Genomic DNA, 19,803 nt, shown 5'->3' with positions numbered 1-19,803 from the left:
CTGCCTAGTCTGAATTTGTTTCATGAACAACTCTTAGATGATTAGTGCAGGATATTCAATGGAAATTTTGCTCAAGAAACAGTGCAGAATATAAAAAACTCTTTGTATAATATAGCATAGATTTTCAAATTAAAAACAAAATCCTAAGTATAAAAACGCAAAGTGATTTCACTATTGTTTATAAAAGATGAGACTTTAAATTCAGAAAGAGTAAAAAATCTATTTTAATCATATTTGAGTATGTGTTGTGTATTCTAAAAAACTATGCTTTTCTGGTGATACTAAACTTTCTAAATGAAGTTAATGATGAATTATACACAGCAGAGGGGCAGAATTTTAGGAAATGATTTATATCAGGCATATAGATGAAGATTCCTAATTAAAAATCTTAAAAAAGTATGTGGAACTAAATTAGCAATTTTATGATTGAATGATGGGTTGGAGACCAATAAAAAAAAATTATATCTTTTAGAAAAAAAACTGAAAAATGTTAACTTTCTTTAAAAGATGTATAACAGTGAAAAAGGGGCAAAAGGAGACTGTCCACTTATTTAAAATAAGAAGAAAAAAATATCACCTATAGGTTAATCTACCAAAATCCATGCATAACAGATGCAAAGTTAGCCCAAATCATCTCAAGGAGACTAGCTCAAAACAAAGCTTTACTATAGTTTAATGAACTAGTTAATTTATCTATAGAAGGTTTAAACTTGAATTGGGAGTATGGTTAGAAGAAAGAGAAGAAAAGTGTGTCAGAAATGTTAAAGTCAGCAGTGCCAATCCAAGCCCTTTTTACTTAGGTCAGTGATTTTTAACTAGGCTGGTATCAGTATTTTCCCAGTACACATGCTGGATTCCTACTAAATAAGAATTCACAGTTTGAATTCAAAGTTGACACTTGGACACAGGTTTTTCCAAGAAATTTTGATGCTCAACTACATGAAAAGAAAAAAAAAATATTGACTTGAAATATTTAATTATTTAGGTGGTGGGTTTGAGTATATTGTAGATGGATTCACTTAGTTAATTGATTAAATTTGCTAATATTTTTTCAAATAGTAATGCTTAGTCTAGTCACTTACAATGAAGCTTGATAATGTGAGAAAAAAGAATGTATACATGTGCGTGTAACTGGGTCACCATGCTGTACAGTAGAAAAAAAATAATGTATTGAGGAAATTAAAAAAAAACAATGCTTAGTCATTTTCATAATTTTTTTTTTGGTCTATTTTGTCTTTTTCAGGGTTGCACTGGTGGCATATGGAGGTTCCCAGGCTAAGGGTGCAATTGGAGCTACAGCTGCAGGCCTATGCCAGAGCCACAGCAAGGCTAGATCCGAGCCGCATCTGTGACCTACACCACAGCTCACGGCAATGCCAGATCCTCAACCCACTGAGTGAGGCCAGAGATAGAACCCACAACCTCATGGTTCCTAGTTGGATTTGTTTCTGTTGTGCCACAACGGGAACTCCCTGTTCATAAATTTAATCTAGTACAAAAATATTTACTAAGTAACTTCTATGTGAAAAATGAGAATCAGTATTTATAAAACATATATTTTGGGAGTTCCCATTGTGGCTCAGTGGTTAACGAATCTGACTAGGAACTATGAGGTTATGGGTTCTATCCCTGGACTTGCTCAGTGAGTTAAGGATCCGGCCTTGCCGTGAGCTGTGGTGTAGGTCACAGGCGGGGCTCGGATCTGGCATTGATGTGGCTCTGGTGTAGGCTGACAGCTATGGTTCCGATTGGACCCCTAAGCCTGGGAACCTCCATATGCTACTGTTGCGGCCCTAGAAAAGGCAAAAGACCAAAAAAAAAACAAACAAACAAAAAAATATTTTGAATTTTTTTCTCGATATTTGACTTTAACCTGTTCAGTTTTTCCAAAGAGAGACAGTGTGGAAAGAGATTGAAGACCTTCAAACAACCATGCTCTCACCAACAGAATTGTTATTTTAAAATACTATTTTTTAATAATTATTTTATTATTTAAATTTATTAAAATTATTTGTATCATTTAAATTTATTATTATATTTTTAAAATTTATTTAAACTATTATTTTAAGATAATACATTTTTAAAAGAAAAATATATAGGGTGAATTTTATCCAGAAGCAGAAAGTTAATACTTATTGGCACTATTAAATCAATAATGGAATGATAAGGAATATAATCCTAGTATATAACACTAGGGATTATGTGTTTAAAAAACTCAGTGTGCCCATGAAGCCAAGCTTTTATCCTCAAACTCAATTTCTCCCCTGAGCTTCAGTTTCACATTCCCGACAATTCTGTTTGCGTATTATCCTCAATGTTATTATGATCAAAGGTTTTTTTTCTCAAAACCAGCCCAGCCTTCCTCATCTGAGTAAATGGTACCACTTTCACTCAGGTGATTAGATCAAAAACATAAACAAAATGTCACTGTTGACTTCCGTATTTGCCTCAACCCCATATCCAATCCGTCAGGAATTTCCATTTACTTTTCTTTCAGAAGATACCTGGAATCCAGCCTTTAGCTAGCCATCCTATCCCCAAACACCCTCATATCTCTCTGAGTTGCTGCAATAATCTGCCCTTCTCTTCCTGCCTCTCTTCTTTCACTTGCCTTAAAGTGTCTTTCAGGCAGTTGCTAGTGTGATCTTATACATCTTAAAATTAGTTCATGTCCACTGTCCTAAACTCTGCAAATTGTCTCCAAAAATATTTAGAATAAAGCCAAACTCCCTATTATGGTCTACTGGGCTTTACCTAATTTGCTCTGTGGAAGTCTTCAATCTTACCACCCTGCACTCTTTTCTTCCCTTCTGCTGTTCCCTTTACAGTAAACCTTGACTAAGAGGCCAGTACACACTATTCCCACTGTCTGGAAAACTGTTCTTTCTTTCAGATAATGGTGTGACTCACTCCCTCTTGAGATTTGCATTTCTCTTTGGATGTACTTCCTCGAATGAGATTTTGACCATCTTAAGTAAAGAGCCTTCCCTGAAGTCACTATTCTTTTCTTTTGGTCATTGGGACTTATTATTCTTTACAGCACCTAAAATAACACGTTTCCATGATTGTATTTTTTTTAAATCTGTCCCCTCATGCGAATATGAGCCATGAGTCAGACTTAAAAAAATATCAAATTAGTTCCATATTTTAAATAAAAGTTGACTTAATGTAAAAATTATTGCTATAGGGGAGTTCCTGTTGTGGCTCAGTGGTTAACGAATCCGACTAGGAACCATGAGGTTGCGGATTCGATCCCTGGCCTCGCTCAGTGGGTTAAGGATCCGGCATTGCCATGAGCTGTGGTGTAGGTCGCAGACAAGGCTCAGATCCCACGTTGCTGTGGCTCTGGCGAAGACTGGAGGCAACAGCTCGAATTAGACCCCTAGCCTGGGAACCTCCATATGCCGTGGGAGCGGCCCTAGAAAGGCAAAAAGACAAAAAAAAAAAAAAGATTGCTATAAACTGAATTGAGAACAGTATCTGTATGTTAAGAAAATAATAAATATTTTTCAATGAATGAATTGGAAATGAATTGGAATTGTTCCATAGTACCCGCTTCCGAAAATATTAGTCACCTCTTTCACAATTCCTGAGTTGTCTAAACCTTGTGAGATACTTTGTCTATTCTGTATTAATTTTCCTTATTTAATGGCACATTTTTGATTAGGACAGAGAAGATACTCAAAGCATCATCCTTTAACCTTTCTTCTTTCTTATTAAGCCCTGCCACCACTCACATGACACCACAAACCAGTGTCATGCCCGATTTCCTAAACTTTTTCTCTGAAAATTATGGCAGATGAATTTTTAAAGTTTCCATTTTTTATTTTACACACATTTATTGTTTTTTGTATGTTTTTAAACAAATAAAACCCAACACATCTTTCCTCGCTGTGCTCCCCCATACTAGAACATACTAAATTCAGCTGACACTCAAAATTTTCCTAATTTCTGCATTTCAAGATTTACCTACAAATATTCTTATACAGATATTCTAGAATATTTTTCAGAAATTTTCTCACACAAAAAAGAAAAATGTTCTCATGCAGATATTCTAAGATAACCTCAGAAATATTATTTGGGTTTCTAGGACGTAGAGAAAGTTTCAGGTATAAAATGAGGGATTGATAAGAGGAAATTAAGAAAATAACCCTTATGTTTCTATAATCCACTAGGTTGTGAGGGAAACTGGGGATATTTGTGGAAAAAAAATAGTCATAAAATGACAATTCCTGAAATGACAGGCATATGATATTTTAATACTTTTTTTTTTGTCTTTTTAGGGCCACACCCACAGAACACAGAAGTTCCCAGGCTAGAAGTTGAATTGTAGCTGAAACTGGAGCTGCCAGCCTACTCCACAGCCACAGCAACACTGGGTCTGAGCCACACCTGTGATCTTCACCACAGCTCTCAGCAACACCGTATCCTTAACCCACTATCAAGGTCAGAGATCGAACCAGCATCCTCATGGATACTACTCAGGTTCGTTAGTGCTAAGCAATGATGGGAACTCCTTTAATATTTTTTTTTCCTACTATATATGTATATACTGCATCTACATATATATGCAGTTAACTGATTCTGTTTTCTACTTGCTCCAATCACTCATACGTTCTAAATGTTAAAAGAGAATATGCTTCGAGGTCAATAAATGCTTTCTTATATCTATACGATTGACTGAATATCTGTATACTTTAAGTTAAGTAGTTCATGAAACTCACTATTTTTCAGGAGGCATATGCTTTTGTGTGACAGATGGTTTGTAGAGGAAATGTAAGAAATCAGGATTACTTTGTAAATATGTTTAGGTGTTTGCCTGAAGCATTTCCATTCACTTCAGAGGAGGGTTAAATCAGAAGATTGTCTCAGAATGTTTTAATTTATTTTGTATTAGGCAACAGTCACTGAAAGGGTTTCAAAAATGATTAAAACATTTAAAGATAAAATAAAATGCCTACCTTTATATGATTTATGATGAAAATAGGGAAACATTTATATTATTGTATTCAAATAGGAGGATAGGTAGAGAAAAGAAAAAGAGGAAGGGCATCCATATAATTTTTATAGGATAATATCTAAATCAAAACAGAGAATTCATATAGTGGATGTATGAGTTTCCTAAGTCTTCCTTAACAAAGTACCAAGCAGCCAGTGGCTTAAAACAATAGTCTTTGCTTTCTCACAATTCTAGAGGCTAGACATCTAAAATCAAGGTGTTGGCAGGGCCATCCTTTCTCTGAAACCTATAGGAAAATCCTTTTTTGCTCTTCTGATGGTTTGCTAGCCATCTTTTTTGTTCCTATGCTTGAGGTTGCATCACTCCAATCTCTGCCTTGTTCCTGACTTGTGTTTCTGTGTCCTCCCTTCTAAGTATATTAGAAACACTGAATTAGGGGTCTAGTCTACTCCAGTATGATCCCATCTTTATTTCATTAAATCTATAAAGACACCATGTCCAAATAAGGTCAACTTATGAGGGACTGGAAGTAAGGACTGCAACGTATCTTTTTTAGGGAGGACACAATTCAATAAAAACTGTGGCTTATGAAAAATATTAACAGGGAGTTCACTTCGTGGCACAGTGGAAATGAATCCAACTAGTATCCATAAGGATGCAGATTCAGTTGCTGTCTGGCCTTTCTCAGTAGGTCAGGGAACCAGTGTTGACATGAGCTGTGTTGTAGGTCACAGATTTGGCTTGGATCCTATGTTGCTGTGACTGTGGTGTAGGTCAGCAGCTGTAGCTCTGATTGGACCCCTAGCCTGGGAACTTCCATATACCGTGCGTGCTGCCCTAAAAAAAGCAAAAATAAGAAAAAAATTTTAAAAAGGAAAAAATTTACAAAATGAATTAATTAGGGGGAAAGATAACATAACAGTAGAAATATAATGAAAGCCTTTCCAAATAAGTCAAACAGTTTAGACGTATCTTAAAAAAAGTGAGAGAGTGGAGATTGTGTTTGGGAAACTGTGGATGTACAATTAGATTGGAGAAGAAGCTTTTGGTGTGAATATAAAAAAAATAACGGATTTAAAAAAATGTATTGAGTCTATTTTAGGAACAGACTTGATTAATAGACAAATGAGTTTGTATTCAATTCTCTAGATAGTGTACAGTCAGTCAACACATCACTTCAGAAATTGATGTGACTGCATCTGCACAGTAAGATCAAAGTACCAGAATTTTCTTTTTTTTTTCATTGTTTAAAGTTTTACTGAAGTACAATTGATTTACAATGTTTCGATAATTCCTGATGTACAATCAAGTGATTCACTTCTACATATACACACATCCATTCTTTTTCAGATTCAAAGCAGTAGAATCTTCTTTGTTATATTGGACTAGAGTACAGATAGCTGGGGTAAAAGTACAGGTTAAAGAAAGGACACCTGGACTTGGGTAGTAGAAATGAGATGAAAATGTTGTGACGGATTTCTTTTGCCCATGTTTGAATTTATTTATAATAGAAGACACACAAAATATACAATTCATTTTTATTCCAAGCATATTTTCCTTTTTGTTTAATGTAAATGACAGAACTCAAGTGTCATTCCCCAATATTTGGTGTTTATATTATCTCTGGAAAGGTTTGCACAAATTTTCATCAAAACAGTTAATTTAAAATTAGTTCAGATTTACTTTATTTAGAGAACACATTATTAAAATGAACCAAGTTCCAGCTATGTTTATATTGTTATACTTACTTTGTAAAAGTTATAGCTTAAAAATAACTCTTTGATTTTTATAAGAAGCAAATCATATTTCTACTTCCTTTCCTACTACACCTAAAAGGTTTTCTTCTCAGGAAAAGGCATTCCAAAAATATACTTCAGGAAACATTTTATCAAGTGAAGAAAAAATCTATTTAGTCATAGCTAAAAATAATCCTGTGCAAATGAAAACCACATGCCAGACAAACAAAACCTTATAAATTTATTCATTCACTTGAAAGAGTTTTATTGATTATCTATTATATTTAAACTACTGCATCAAGCAAAATATGGAATTAAAAAAAGCTTTATGATGTGGTCTCTTTTTTAAAGTTACTTGTATTCCATAAATTGCTATAAGAGTCTCACCAAAAACGTATACTTAAAAAAGAAGAGTGATTATTACAATAGATATGAGAAAAACATAGTGTGTATCACAGTGCTGCTAATCTAATGGCACCACCAACATCCCCTTTGTCTTTGCCATTTGAACTCCTCTAATATTCAGATATCAAAAAGAAAAAAAAAAAACCATATACTCTTTCTTCTTGAACTGTCTAAGGCCAAGCAATTGTGGCAATAGGATTCTGTCTTTCCAGAGATAGGCTTGTGAATTGCCATATCACATGATTCTAGCCATATAAAATGACCATGCCAGACACATCTGGAGGAAAGTGTCCTCTCTCATATAGGAATATAAGGAAGGAGTAATCCTCCTCTCATCCTCCTGGATTTTCCAAGGTGTAACCTTTCTCCTAAACCTGGAATGATGAATAGCAGCCATCTTAGAATTATGAGGCTCACTAACACTACAAAGATGGCAGATTAAAACATGAATCCAGATAAATTGGATTCTTGATTTGGGCTACTAAGTTTATCAAGCTTGGACACATTCTACTTGAGAGTTTTTGTTGTGTGCAATATTATATTTTTGTTATTTAAAAACAAATTATATTTTGTGGTGAAGAAGTAATATGGAGTTCAAAGCATTCTAAGAGGAACTTCAAAGTAGAGGGCATTTTGGCTAGTTCTTAAAGAATCGTTAGAATTTTGTAATGCTGAAGTAATAGGAGATATAGATTGTCAGAGAAGCTGAGAAAGGAAAGCAAAAATCTATCTGGTCCTTACGTTAGAAAATCTTTCAATGTTGAATGACTTATGTGGAAATATTGTTCACTTTACTGTTATGGTTAATCTCAATGATAGGAAATCACTGTCTTCCATTTTTATTGTCATATATTTTTGATTTGAAACTTTCAAATTCATTTATATTTAAAATGGTGTTATATGTTCTTTGCATAGTGAATGATATTTGTAAACTCTAATGTCTTTTACTTGTTCTTTCTTATGTCTTTACATTTCAAAGCTTATCATATAGAATGTGTCAAAAACTGCTCAAGAGGCATCACATACAGAGATTATGAAGCATACATTTTATTATGGAAGAGGATTAAATAAACAAAAAAGGCAAATAAAATCTAAACTTTTTTTCTAAGATTAATTTTATTGTCTTTAAAATAGATCATTATTATCAGGTCAATTGCTTTATTATGTGCTTAAAAATATCTGCATCCATTTATTTGCAACACTAATATTCTTTCTTCATGGACCTCTGAGATGCCCAGAAATCCAATTAAATTTCAGGAGATTGAAATGGGATATTAATCTAAGCTACTTAAGAAACACCGGACCAAACTACACTTTTCTGATAATACTTCCCAACAAAGCTTACCTCTGTAAATAGTATGCATAACGTGAAATGTAAACTATTGCGGAGCATGAAAGGGATTTAGGAAAGCTGAGGTGGGGAACGCAGGGAAGACTGACATTCTAGTGACATCGGATCAAAGCCACTGATTATTTTTATAGGTCTTTGAAAGTCTCTCTTGTTTTTAGTGAAGCCATGTGTGCCTGCAAACGATGTATAATATGTGTTATTTCTGGATGAATGCACTTAATTATCTCTAAAAATCATTTCACCAACAGATGTCTCCTCCTCCTTTTCCTCGTACTAATCATTCTCTGCAGTTGCAAACTTTTTTTTTTTTTTTCCCTGAGTCCTTGTGTTCCCTCTCTTCTTCTTTCCGAAGGCCTTCTCCTCCAGGGCAGTTTTTCCTCTCAAAACCAGAATGTGTAGCAGCATAAAAGACACCATAAAAGCTTTGAAAATGTTCCCTAGTGAATATTTTAATACAACCACCAGATTCATCCAAAAAATGATTTGCATTATTATAGTAATTTTTGCTATTGCATAATAATCTGAATTCATCAATTTTTATATCTCTTATGTATATAAGTACATACTTATAAGTGCAGGGTGTGTAAGTGCATTTATATGTCTTATGCATATAAGCATATAAGTGCAGTGTAGCCATACTCATTGTTTTGACAGTGATTAGAAAATTAAAAGAACAGTGTGAAATTCAAAATTTATTGTTATTCATTTTCATTTCTGTATCCCATTTATGATCACCAATTATATTGTTTAGGTACTAAGATCACACAGGACTTACAAAGATAAATCTCTAGCCCAGTCTCTAGCCCAAGATCTCTAAAAACACAAACATATCACTTAGGTTTATAAATGCAGTAAAGACCAATTATGGTTACACATATCCAGAGTTTTACTAGGTCTTATGCTAATATTACTGTTATAATTTAGATTTCATATGATCTTGGATCATCTAAAGTGATTATGGTAGACATACTTGACTTCTAATTTACCATTCGACCAAGGATTTTATACGGTAAAACCAAACCAAAGCCATTTAAGTGTTCAGAAATGGTTGAAAGAAAATAGAGGGCACTGAAGTCTCTCAATTTTTATAGTTGCTTTAATTAAGGGTGAGGTTTTAAATTTAACTAATTTAAATTTTTCTCTATTTAGTCATTCATTACTATATCCAGTGGGTTCTTAAATAGAAATGTCTATGCAATGTTCTGACAACCTTTTTTTTTTTTTTTTTCCATTTCATTTCCTTTCACATGTCAAGAACCTGCAAGTGATTCTCATCTTGAAAGAAGTCAGGGCATTTTGAGATTGAAAAATCTCCTAAAATGATGGTATGATATGTAAACCTGATGAAGAACCACTAAATTGCACAATTAAAGTAGAGTACATTCTAGTCTTGAAGGTTATGAGGAAGGCATATCTGTATCTACTCAATGGAATGCTTTCAAAATTTCCATTAGATTTTGGAAAGGATACAGACTTTTCAAATTTGAGTCCATTTAGAAGTTATTCCTAAGATATCCGCCAATTTGAAAAATAAAGATCCAACTGGATATGCTCATGAAAATCAAAGATATCGCATACATAGAGAGGAATATGACCTTGGGAACATAATTTAAAATTTATGTTTTATTTTAAATCTCTGCACAGTTATAGTGTTTCCCTAATTGCTCTTCAGCTCCAATATTCTGTGATATGTTCATACTCTACTCAAGCAAAATATCAACACAGCCAACATCAAGTCAATAGAACTTCTTTCATTGGCTATCACTATTTCCTCCAGGCCTCTCACCAACCATTATGTGTAAGAAATGAAAAGATAATATCTAAAATAATGATCTTCACAGTGGGATATTACAAAACTATTAGCATTTCTACGTATATTTATATATGTTTAACTCATCCATATGAGAAATAGCATTTATAAATGTAGTAAACTAGGGCAAGAAAACACATATACCTTCGAGAGTGAGACAGGTATATTGACGTAGCCAGGTGTCATGGCTCTGTGCTATTAGGGATAGTACCCCACCTAAAACAATTCAAATGTTAGACTTATATTTCTTATGCATACCAAAAATATCTGCAGGCTTAAGACTTGCTATTCCTTAAGATAAGTGGTAACCCAATAATGATTTGAGAACAAACACAGAGGAAATCTTTTTTTTCTTAATTTGTTGACTTAGAGTTCAAAGGATAAATTTCAAGCACAACTTTGTAAACATAATTTAAAAATATAGATTAAATATATTTTTACCTTCACTGAGTTTTTTGATAAAACCTAGAAAGTAGTTACTTAAAGATTATGTTATCATAGACTTAAAATGAAGGTATCTGGTACTATTTTAAAAAAAATGAGATTTAGGAGTTCTCCTGTGGTACAGCAGGTTAAAAATACAGAGTTGTCACTGCAGTGGCTCAAGTTGCTACTGTGATGTGGGTTAAATCCCTGGCCCAGGGAACTTCCACATGCTGGGGGTGTGGCCAATAAATAAAAAAAAAAGATGACTTATACCACTCAACAGCAAAAAAGCCAACAACCCAATTGAAAAATTGGCAAAAGATCTGAGGAGACATTTGTCCAAGGAAGATACACAGATGGCCCACAAGCCCATGAAAAAATGCTCAACATCACTGAGTATTAGAGAAATGCAAATCAAAACTATCACAAGAAACCACCTCACACTAGTCAGAATGGCCACCATTAATAAGTCCACAAATGACAAATGCTGGAGGGGCTGTGGAGAAAAGGGGACCATCCTGCACTGTTGGTAGGCATGTAAGCTGGTACAACCACTATGGAGAACAGTATGGAGGTACCTTATAAAACTATACATAGAACTACCATATGACCCAGCAATCCCACTCTTGGACATATATCCAGATAAAACTTTCCTTAAAGACACATGCACCTGCATGTTCATTGCAGTTCTATTCACAATAGCCAAAACATGGAAACAACCCAAATGTCCATCGACAGATGATTGGATTAGGAAGAAGTGGTGTATATACACGATGGACTACGACTCAGCCATAGAAAAGAATGACATAATGTCATTTGCAGCAACATGGATGGAACTAGAGACTCTCATCCTGAGTGAAGTAAGTCAGAAAGAAAAAGACATACCATAGGATATCACTTATATCTGGAATTGAATATATGGAAAAGAAAATCATGAACTTGGAGAATAGACTTGTGGTTGCCAAGGGGGATAGGGAGGGTGTGGGATGGATTGGGAGCTTGGGTTTAATAGATGCAAACTCTTGCCTTTAGAATGGATTAGCACTGAGATCCTGCTCTGCAGCCCTGGGAAATATGTTTAGTCACTGATGATGGAGTATGATAATGTGAGAAAATAGAATGTGTACATGTATGTGTAACTGGGTCACCATGCTGTACAGTAGAAAAAAAATTATATTGGGGAAATAACAAGTAAAAATAAATAAATTAATTTTAAATAAGATGAGATTTATAAGGAAACAAGTCAAATAGTGATTAGGAGAAAAGTTTTATTGTGAACATTGAAGACTCTAACCAATATCCTTAACTGAATATGTGGAAAAATATGTTCATTCTCTACATGAAAATATGTGGTAGAAGTACAAGAATCTCTTTAAGAATAAATGTTTGTATATGACTTGTGAATCAAAATTGTTTTGAATCAAAACTTGGTTGAGGAAATTCCTGTTGTGTCTCAGTGGTAACAAGCCTGACTAGTATCCATGAGGATGTGGGTTCAACCCCTGGCCTTTCTCAGTGGGTTAAGGATCCAACACTGCTGTGTGCTGTAGTATAGGCCGGCAGGACTTGTAGACTTGGCTTGGATCCTGCATTGCTGTGGCTGTGGCATGGGCCGGCAGGTGTGGCTCTGGAAAAAAAAAAAAAAAAAAACTGGGTTAACATAAGAACAATTCCACATCATTGGATATGGCAAAAAGTCTGAATGTTTTTCAGGGCAAATGTAGTACTTTGGAAGGCAGCCACAAGCCATGGAATGCAGGCAGACTTTATTTACAGGCTGGAAAAAGCAAGAAAGTGGATTCTCCCCTAAAGCCTCCATAAATGTATACGGTCTTGCTGCCATCTTAGTTTTAGCCAATGAGACGCATTTCTGGAGGACTTCTGATATCAGAACTATAAGATAATAAATTTATGTTGTTTTAAGCCACAAAATTTGCAGTACTTTGTTAAAGCCACAATAGGAAAGCAGTACAGCATTTTTAAGACCTTCTAGTATAATCTTTGCTTTCATTTGTATTTCTCAACCATATCTGTTAAAAGAAACTGTCTTATTTTCTATATCACCAAGCTGGTAGTACTATGTCCATTTATAGAAAACTGACGTTTCCCATTATTACTACTTGGCATATTTTATTTAAAAATTTTTTCAGTGTTTAAAATACAGTACATATTTTACCTCCAAGTGTAAATTTTAATTGTTATTCACAAAAATTCTTTAGATTATTATATGGCATTGCTTCATTTGTCTGGTAGATCTTTATCTTACTCATGTAGAGCCAATACTCTTTGCTTCCCCATCTTTTTGCATCTAGGGACATGTGTTTATTCTCTTCTTGGTCACCCAAATGACAATAATAGCCACATGTCCTTTTCAATTAAATTTAGGTTAAATGTATACTCTCAAAATGAATAAATAGCAATATGAATTTGCTCAATACTTTTTTCTGAAATTTGACATGTTTGTGTAATATAATTATAAAAATTATAGCCGTCAGTGACAACCTTTAGTTATTAATTATGGTATTTGCATATAGACTGAAAATGTCATGTATGATAAGAAAAAGGAATATTTATGTCAGTTTGGGTCTCAAAAAAAAAGGTTTTCTAGGAATATTTTTTGACTCAGGGAAATTGAAGTTAGATTTGATAAAAGCCGTAGCACTCTTTGTTGAAAAAAACGATTTGTTGTATTGTCACAGGAGAGAAGCCCAAAAGTAGTCACCCAGAGGTAATTGTGTGTGCCATGTTTAATGAGGTTGCTGCCTAATGGACTTCATCACAAGCAAGTCTTTATTGCCCAAGAGACTTTGAGATTAGGAACATTATTGGAAGTCTTTCTGTCTACACCTCTACCGAGCCAGAGTTAACATAAGATTTTTCCTAAAAGGTTGATTGGTTTAATCATCACTTTGATTTCCTGTCTCCTGTCAGTTTTTGCAGTAATCACATAAGTAATTTTTGTTGTTGTTTTTTGAGCAAACTGGATTAAGGAAATAGTTTTTCACTTGTACTAAGAGGTATTTTCCTGATCAAAGTTGCTATTTTCAATTTATATGCTAATAAAATGTACTTTAGAACTTATAAACATGAGTTACCCAGTGGGATTTTATTCCTGGATCCAACATAATCTATGGTCTCCAAGGATCTCTGCAGGTTATAAGAATAAGAGAAAAGTGGTTTTCAATTGAAAAGAATGAGCCCATATTCAAGGTTAGGTAGAGGATTAGACAAATAAATAATAAAGTTAAGACAGGTTGGAAGGAAATGTAGATATAGCAAACATCTACATTTTAGAATTTTTGGTATTAATTATTCAAGGTTATTTTTCCTAAAATATTATATATCGTATGATTCCCTTATCATATGTTCAGCTCTTGAAAATTCCTTTATATTGCTTTGTTTCCATTACATATATATGCTACAGTAATGCCTAACAGGTATTAACTTGGAAATATTGTCTTGCAAGACTTGCTATGATTTCAAACAGCTATGACTGCTCTTTTCTTTTGAGATGATCACTGGTTGTGATCTCTACTCTCAGTAATGAACTTAAAGAATTCCTTAAAAAAGTAGGATCTTTTTTGTTTTTATGTGGCTGCTCTTCTGAGAAAAATCTGATGGGCTCAATGTAAGAAGCTGATTCAAAGAAAATCAATATATAGGCCAATAACTTTTGTATGAAGAAACTTAAAATTAAGGTTCTACCCAAATAGGTATAATGTAGCTAGCTGGTGAAATTAGACCTTTTCTGGGAAGTTTAACTATGCAACACAGAAACATAGCAACATTTGATTATGGGAATACTACCTGAGAAGACACATGGAGACCTTGAGATAGGGACAGTGAGATAGCAGAAGCTATGAGTAAATTAAAACTATGAATCAATAGAATTCATAAATAAATGGAAATTAGAAGTGATGAGAAATTATAAAAAAAGACACATTAAAATTTGAGATTGCTGGAGTTTATTCATAGCAGCAGGGACTACTGAAACATAAAAAGAGAGGGGTTGAGTGTCCAAAATGAAGTTCTTCAAATACTTGCAGCTGATGGAATAGGTCTGAGTTTGGGGGCAGATGAAAAAAAGATGTAGTGTATCATAGAGTTATGCTATTGAAAGCAACTGCTGAAACTAGTTTACACGCAGGGGCCTTACATGTATGCATTTCTTCTTGATTTGATGCATTTATAATTTTAGAGACTAAAATGAGAAGCCTATGCTTTCAGATACAACTGAAAGATTCCTCACTGAAGGTATATAATCCACTTTCTTTTGATTTTGGGTCCACTTTCTTCAGATGTTTCCTACTTAGAATTGTAGCTATTTTTCTGTGCATTATTACATAATATCATCACAAAACCTGTTCATTCTGTTGGTTTTTTAATTTATACTTAAGGAATTTAGTTAACTGAGGCCCTACATTGCCATCTTCTTGGATAATTTACATAATCTGGACATAAAGTAAGTGTATGTGTGTGAATGTGCTTGACTGAGTGTGGTATGTTGAGTGCTATGAACAGTGATATTAATGGTCTTCTAATTTAGAATACTTTATTGAAAATATCTTCAAAGCATTTTTATGCTAGATGCTCCTGCTTTTCAGTGTTATCTGATTTCCCTTATGCTCTGGACAAATAGGTAAGTTTCACTCATCTTGAAGAAGGGTGAGACTATATGATTTTCTGTAGACAGTGACATTTAGGATGAAATTACATTTTCTAGGGGAAAATATTTAATTACCAAAGATCAGTTTTTCAATTTGTTTTTTTCTTCTGCTATATGTACATAGAGATACATGTTGACATATAGGTACAACCCAGTGTATTAAGAACAGCTGCAATGGACAGTTGCAGAGAACACTAGCAGGCTGCACAAACAAGAAAGGAAATGCTGCTCCTTTTGGCCACTGAGATTTTCAGTTTGTTACCATAATATAACCTAATCTACACTGACACAGTCATAATGGGGAAGTAGCACAACATTTTCCAGATGTTGAAGATAGAGACCTTTAACAGGTAAAGGTTATTTCCCAAATGTTTCCACACTTCAGGTCATGGAGAGCATTCAAAAGATACAGACTCATGTTCTTCTAATCAGGTAAAAAACTTTCAAGATAGTTTATAAGTAATGTAATCACTTGTGAACTACTCTTCAGAGCGATTTGTTAAAAATAATCTCATTTGTAATCAAGTGAAATCTTTTTCTACCTAATATTTATGATTTTATAAATAGATTATATACTATTTCTAAAGGAAAATTAGAGCATTAATTTGCAAATTTAAGTTTTAACAAATCAGATATGTAAAAAGTTTCCACACCCTATTCTGTCACTTAAACTTCTGTATGAACTCTTAATATTCCTGATGTAAATGTTCATGACTAATTTCTGCTTCATTAAATTTTATTAAATTATTATTTATGGCAGTTAAATTGTTTTGTCTATGTTGAATGGTCATAAGCTATAGTCTTTTTCTGTCTCTTTGTATGTATTTCTACAATTAAATTGACCAAAATAAAAAGAAAAATATAACTGGTTTAGCTCTTCTAAAACTTACTTGATTCTAATCAAATCTGAGTAAAAAAAAAAAAAAAAAAAAAAGGGGGAGCCATGCATGTCCAAACATTGCTCTATTTACTAAGAACCAGCTTGTAGAAAAACATATAAGCATATTGGTAGCCGTGTGACTTGCTCTCATTTCATTAGCCAATACAAATCATGTGGCTACTGACAGTGATATTATATTCAGAATAGTAATACACAATAGTGACAAAAGGGTGTTATTGTTGCCTTGTTCTTGAGTTAACTGGAATGAAACATAGGTTTTCAGTTTTGTGTGATGTCAGGTGTTAGCATGAGAAAATATTATTTGAATCATGATAATTTTTCTTACTTTACTAGGAGTTTTTCATTGGGAATGGATATTGATTTACCAAAGGCTTTTTGGATTCTATTAAGATAATCAGATAAAGATATTTTTCATCTTTGTTGTGATTAATGATATAAATATTTGTCCTTTTATTTACCTACCCTAGCTCTTTTGGGTTCCTGGACCCAATTATATGTGTGTGGGGAGGGTTCGCACACCATGCCAAGCAATTCTGACATTTTACACCCAGAGATAGCATCGGATTCCACAGGCTAAACATTCAGTCCTACTAGATTGTCCCCCATCACCCATTACTTCAAATTTACTAGAGCAGCTCATAAAACTCCGAGAAACATATATACCAGATTACTGGTTTATTAGAAAAGGATGTAACTCAGGAATAGCCAGATGGAAAATATGCATAGGACAAGGTATGGGGAAAGGACTTGGGATTCTTATGTCCTCTCCTGTCAAGTCACTCCCCAATCCCCAGCAGTTCACCAACCCAGAAAACATGAACTTTGGAGTATCTTTCTCTCCTGAGAAGGAATCTCTGAGATGATGCTGACTGGGACAAGGAGCAAAGAGTGGAGAGTAATCCTTCTCCCTGCCACTTGCCCTTTGATATCACTAATGGCTGAAAAGTGGTAAGCAGTCAGCTGACAAAAGAGAATACAGTTTTCAGTGGCCCAACTCTAACAAGGGGAAAGCGGACAAAAAGGTGGTATCTTTGTAGTTGAGAGGCAATAGCTTAATAAGCAACCATAGTGGATCTGGTTTTTAATTTCTATGTTAAATAGTGTTAGGGAGTTCCTGTCATGGCACAGGGGAAACAAATCAGACTAGGAACCATGAGGTTGCGGGTTCAATCCCTGGTCTTACTCAGTGGGTTAAGAATCCGGCATTGCCATGAGCTGTGGTGTAAGTCGCAGATGCGGCTTGGGTCCTGCGTTACTGTGGTGTAGGCTGGCAACTACAGCTCTGACTAGAACCCTAGCCTGTGAAACTCCACATGCCGCAGGTGTGGCCCTAAAAGGCAAAATAAATAAATAAATAAATATTATTAGTATGGTATTATAGATGTAATAGGTATTTTAAAATAAAAAGTAAACTTTTCATATTCTTTGCTTTGGAATAGTTCATATAACATGAGAATTTTCTGTCTATTTAAAGGGTGAAAGCAATTTGAAAAAACTCTTTGGTATCATGACAATTTTGGAGAGAATTTTGGACAACTTATTAAATTTTCACCATGATTACTGGCATGTGTAAGTTTTCCTTAATTCTTTGGCTACTTTCTGATACATTCGGGAATGGCTTTCTGTTGCTGTTCTCAGTTGCATTCATTCTGCTTTGTCAAATATTGTCACAGTATATATAAAGTGCTATTGATCTTTGGAATTATGAAATAAAGTGATAATTTAGAACATAGAGATGTTTTACAATGCAATAACAAATGTGTATTTAGAGAGACTTAAACACACATGCCGGCACACTTACATATTCACACAAATGTTCAAATTTTGAATAACAATATCTTAATGTAATACTTTTTCAAATATATATGGAAATGTAGAATAGACTTGATTGATCACTAAATCACAGACAGCAGTTTAAATAGAGTTGCCCTGGAAGTCTCTCTTAAGCAAGTTCTTAAAAACTTGCTTAAGTTGGGTATCTTGAGATCTGTAGTCTAATTATTAACCTATCTTTGAAGTAAATAAAGTTTGGTTGTTTGTTTGTTCGTTTGGCTGCACCTGTGTTGTGCAGAAGTTTCTGGGCCAGTGATAGGACCTGAACCATAGCCATAACCAGAGGCACAGCAGTGACAACACCAGATGCATAACCTGCTGAGTGAGCCACGAGGAAACTCCCTGGTTGGATGTTTTTCAGACAGGACCATTTATCTATTACTGGAATAGAATAGGGACTATTACTGAGATAAAGGGAACATGAGGAAACTTTTGAAAATACTTTCCTTTTTCTTGTAGATCTTTAATGCTCTGTGCCCCTTGAGGATAATTTCCTTCACTGATCATTTGAGCCAACTTGTCTAGAGATTCCAGGCCTCTTTTTAGTAGGCAGCTTCCTTTTTTTTTCCCAAGTTTTTGAATCTTTGTCAAACAATTGTATTAATTTTGCAATCTCCAATATGTATACAAGGATAGTGGAGTTGAATAGTTTAGTGGTTTGAGGCTGGTGCACTTTATTCCTCTTAGTTTCAGGTGTATTTTCAGAGCATACCAGAAAGGAAAAATTTGTTTACTTCTTTGCCGAAGAGAGAGTGAAGACACAATCATGCATTATCATCCTTTTCCAAACCCTTCCTGGTTTATAACACAAAAGTGCTATTTAAAAGATGTTTTATCATGGTAAATAACAATCTAAAGTCAAAATAGCATTTATTTGCCTAAAATTTATTTAGGCAAATAAATTATTTTCCTTAGAGAGATAAATATAGAAATATGAAAGGAAGAAATCTTTGTACATTTGATTTTGTTAGTCTTTATAACATCCTTAAAAAATTTGCTTTTAAGCAGTTAAATGCTCAAGGAGGAAATCTGGTTTTACTGAGTGTGTTCTAAGAACATTTTGCCCTTGATCCTGTCTTTTATAGTCAGGTTTTGGATCTGAGCACATTTTCCCTGCTCTACCAATAGAATTATTCTTTTCTTCTGTCTTTACTAGTAGTGTTCCAAAAACATGACTAACTACAAAGCAAATCTCCCACTGCATGTGTCAAAACAATGTGATACATGCCTGAGTGCAATACCAGAAACAAAGCTCCAGTGATGTTTCTAAAGCAACACTTAATTAAGTTGTTGTTCATGCAGTAAATACAACATCAGACTCTCGGGTCCGGCATTCTGAACCAAGGGACAACACAGCTTCACAGCGTCTGATAATAGGACATGCTTTGAACAGAAAAAAAAAAAAAATGCATGTCCAAAAGGGAAAGCACACATTTTAGTAGGTGATCTGATTAAAAACTGGTTTTACAAGCCTGCTTTAATTTAAGAGGCGGGGATAGCAAACAAGAAAAATACAGTCATAATTGATAGAGGTGTCAAACTTAGCAAATGATAATATGGAAGAGTAATCTCACTTTTAGCTGAAAAGATTAAAAAAAGTTACTTTAAGATTATTATTAGAATTATCACTTTATGTCTTATTTTTAAACCAAGTTTAACCCTTTATAGTAAGAAAGACAGTATCAGCCTATGTATAGTTAATGTATATGCAGAGG

Source organism: Phacochoerus africanus, chromosome 13, assembly GCF_016906955.1.
Source record: "Phacochoerus africanus isolate WHEZ1 chromosome 13, ROS_Pafr_v1, whole genome shotgun sequence".
Classification (NCBI taxonomy): Eukaryota; Metazoa; Chordata; class Mammalia; order Artiodactyla; family Suidae; genus Phacochoerus; species Phacochoerus africanus.
Note: the sequence above shows the minus strand (reverse complement) of the source record.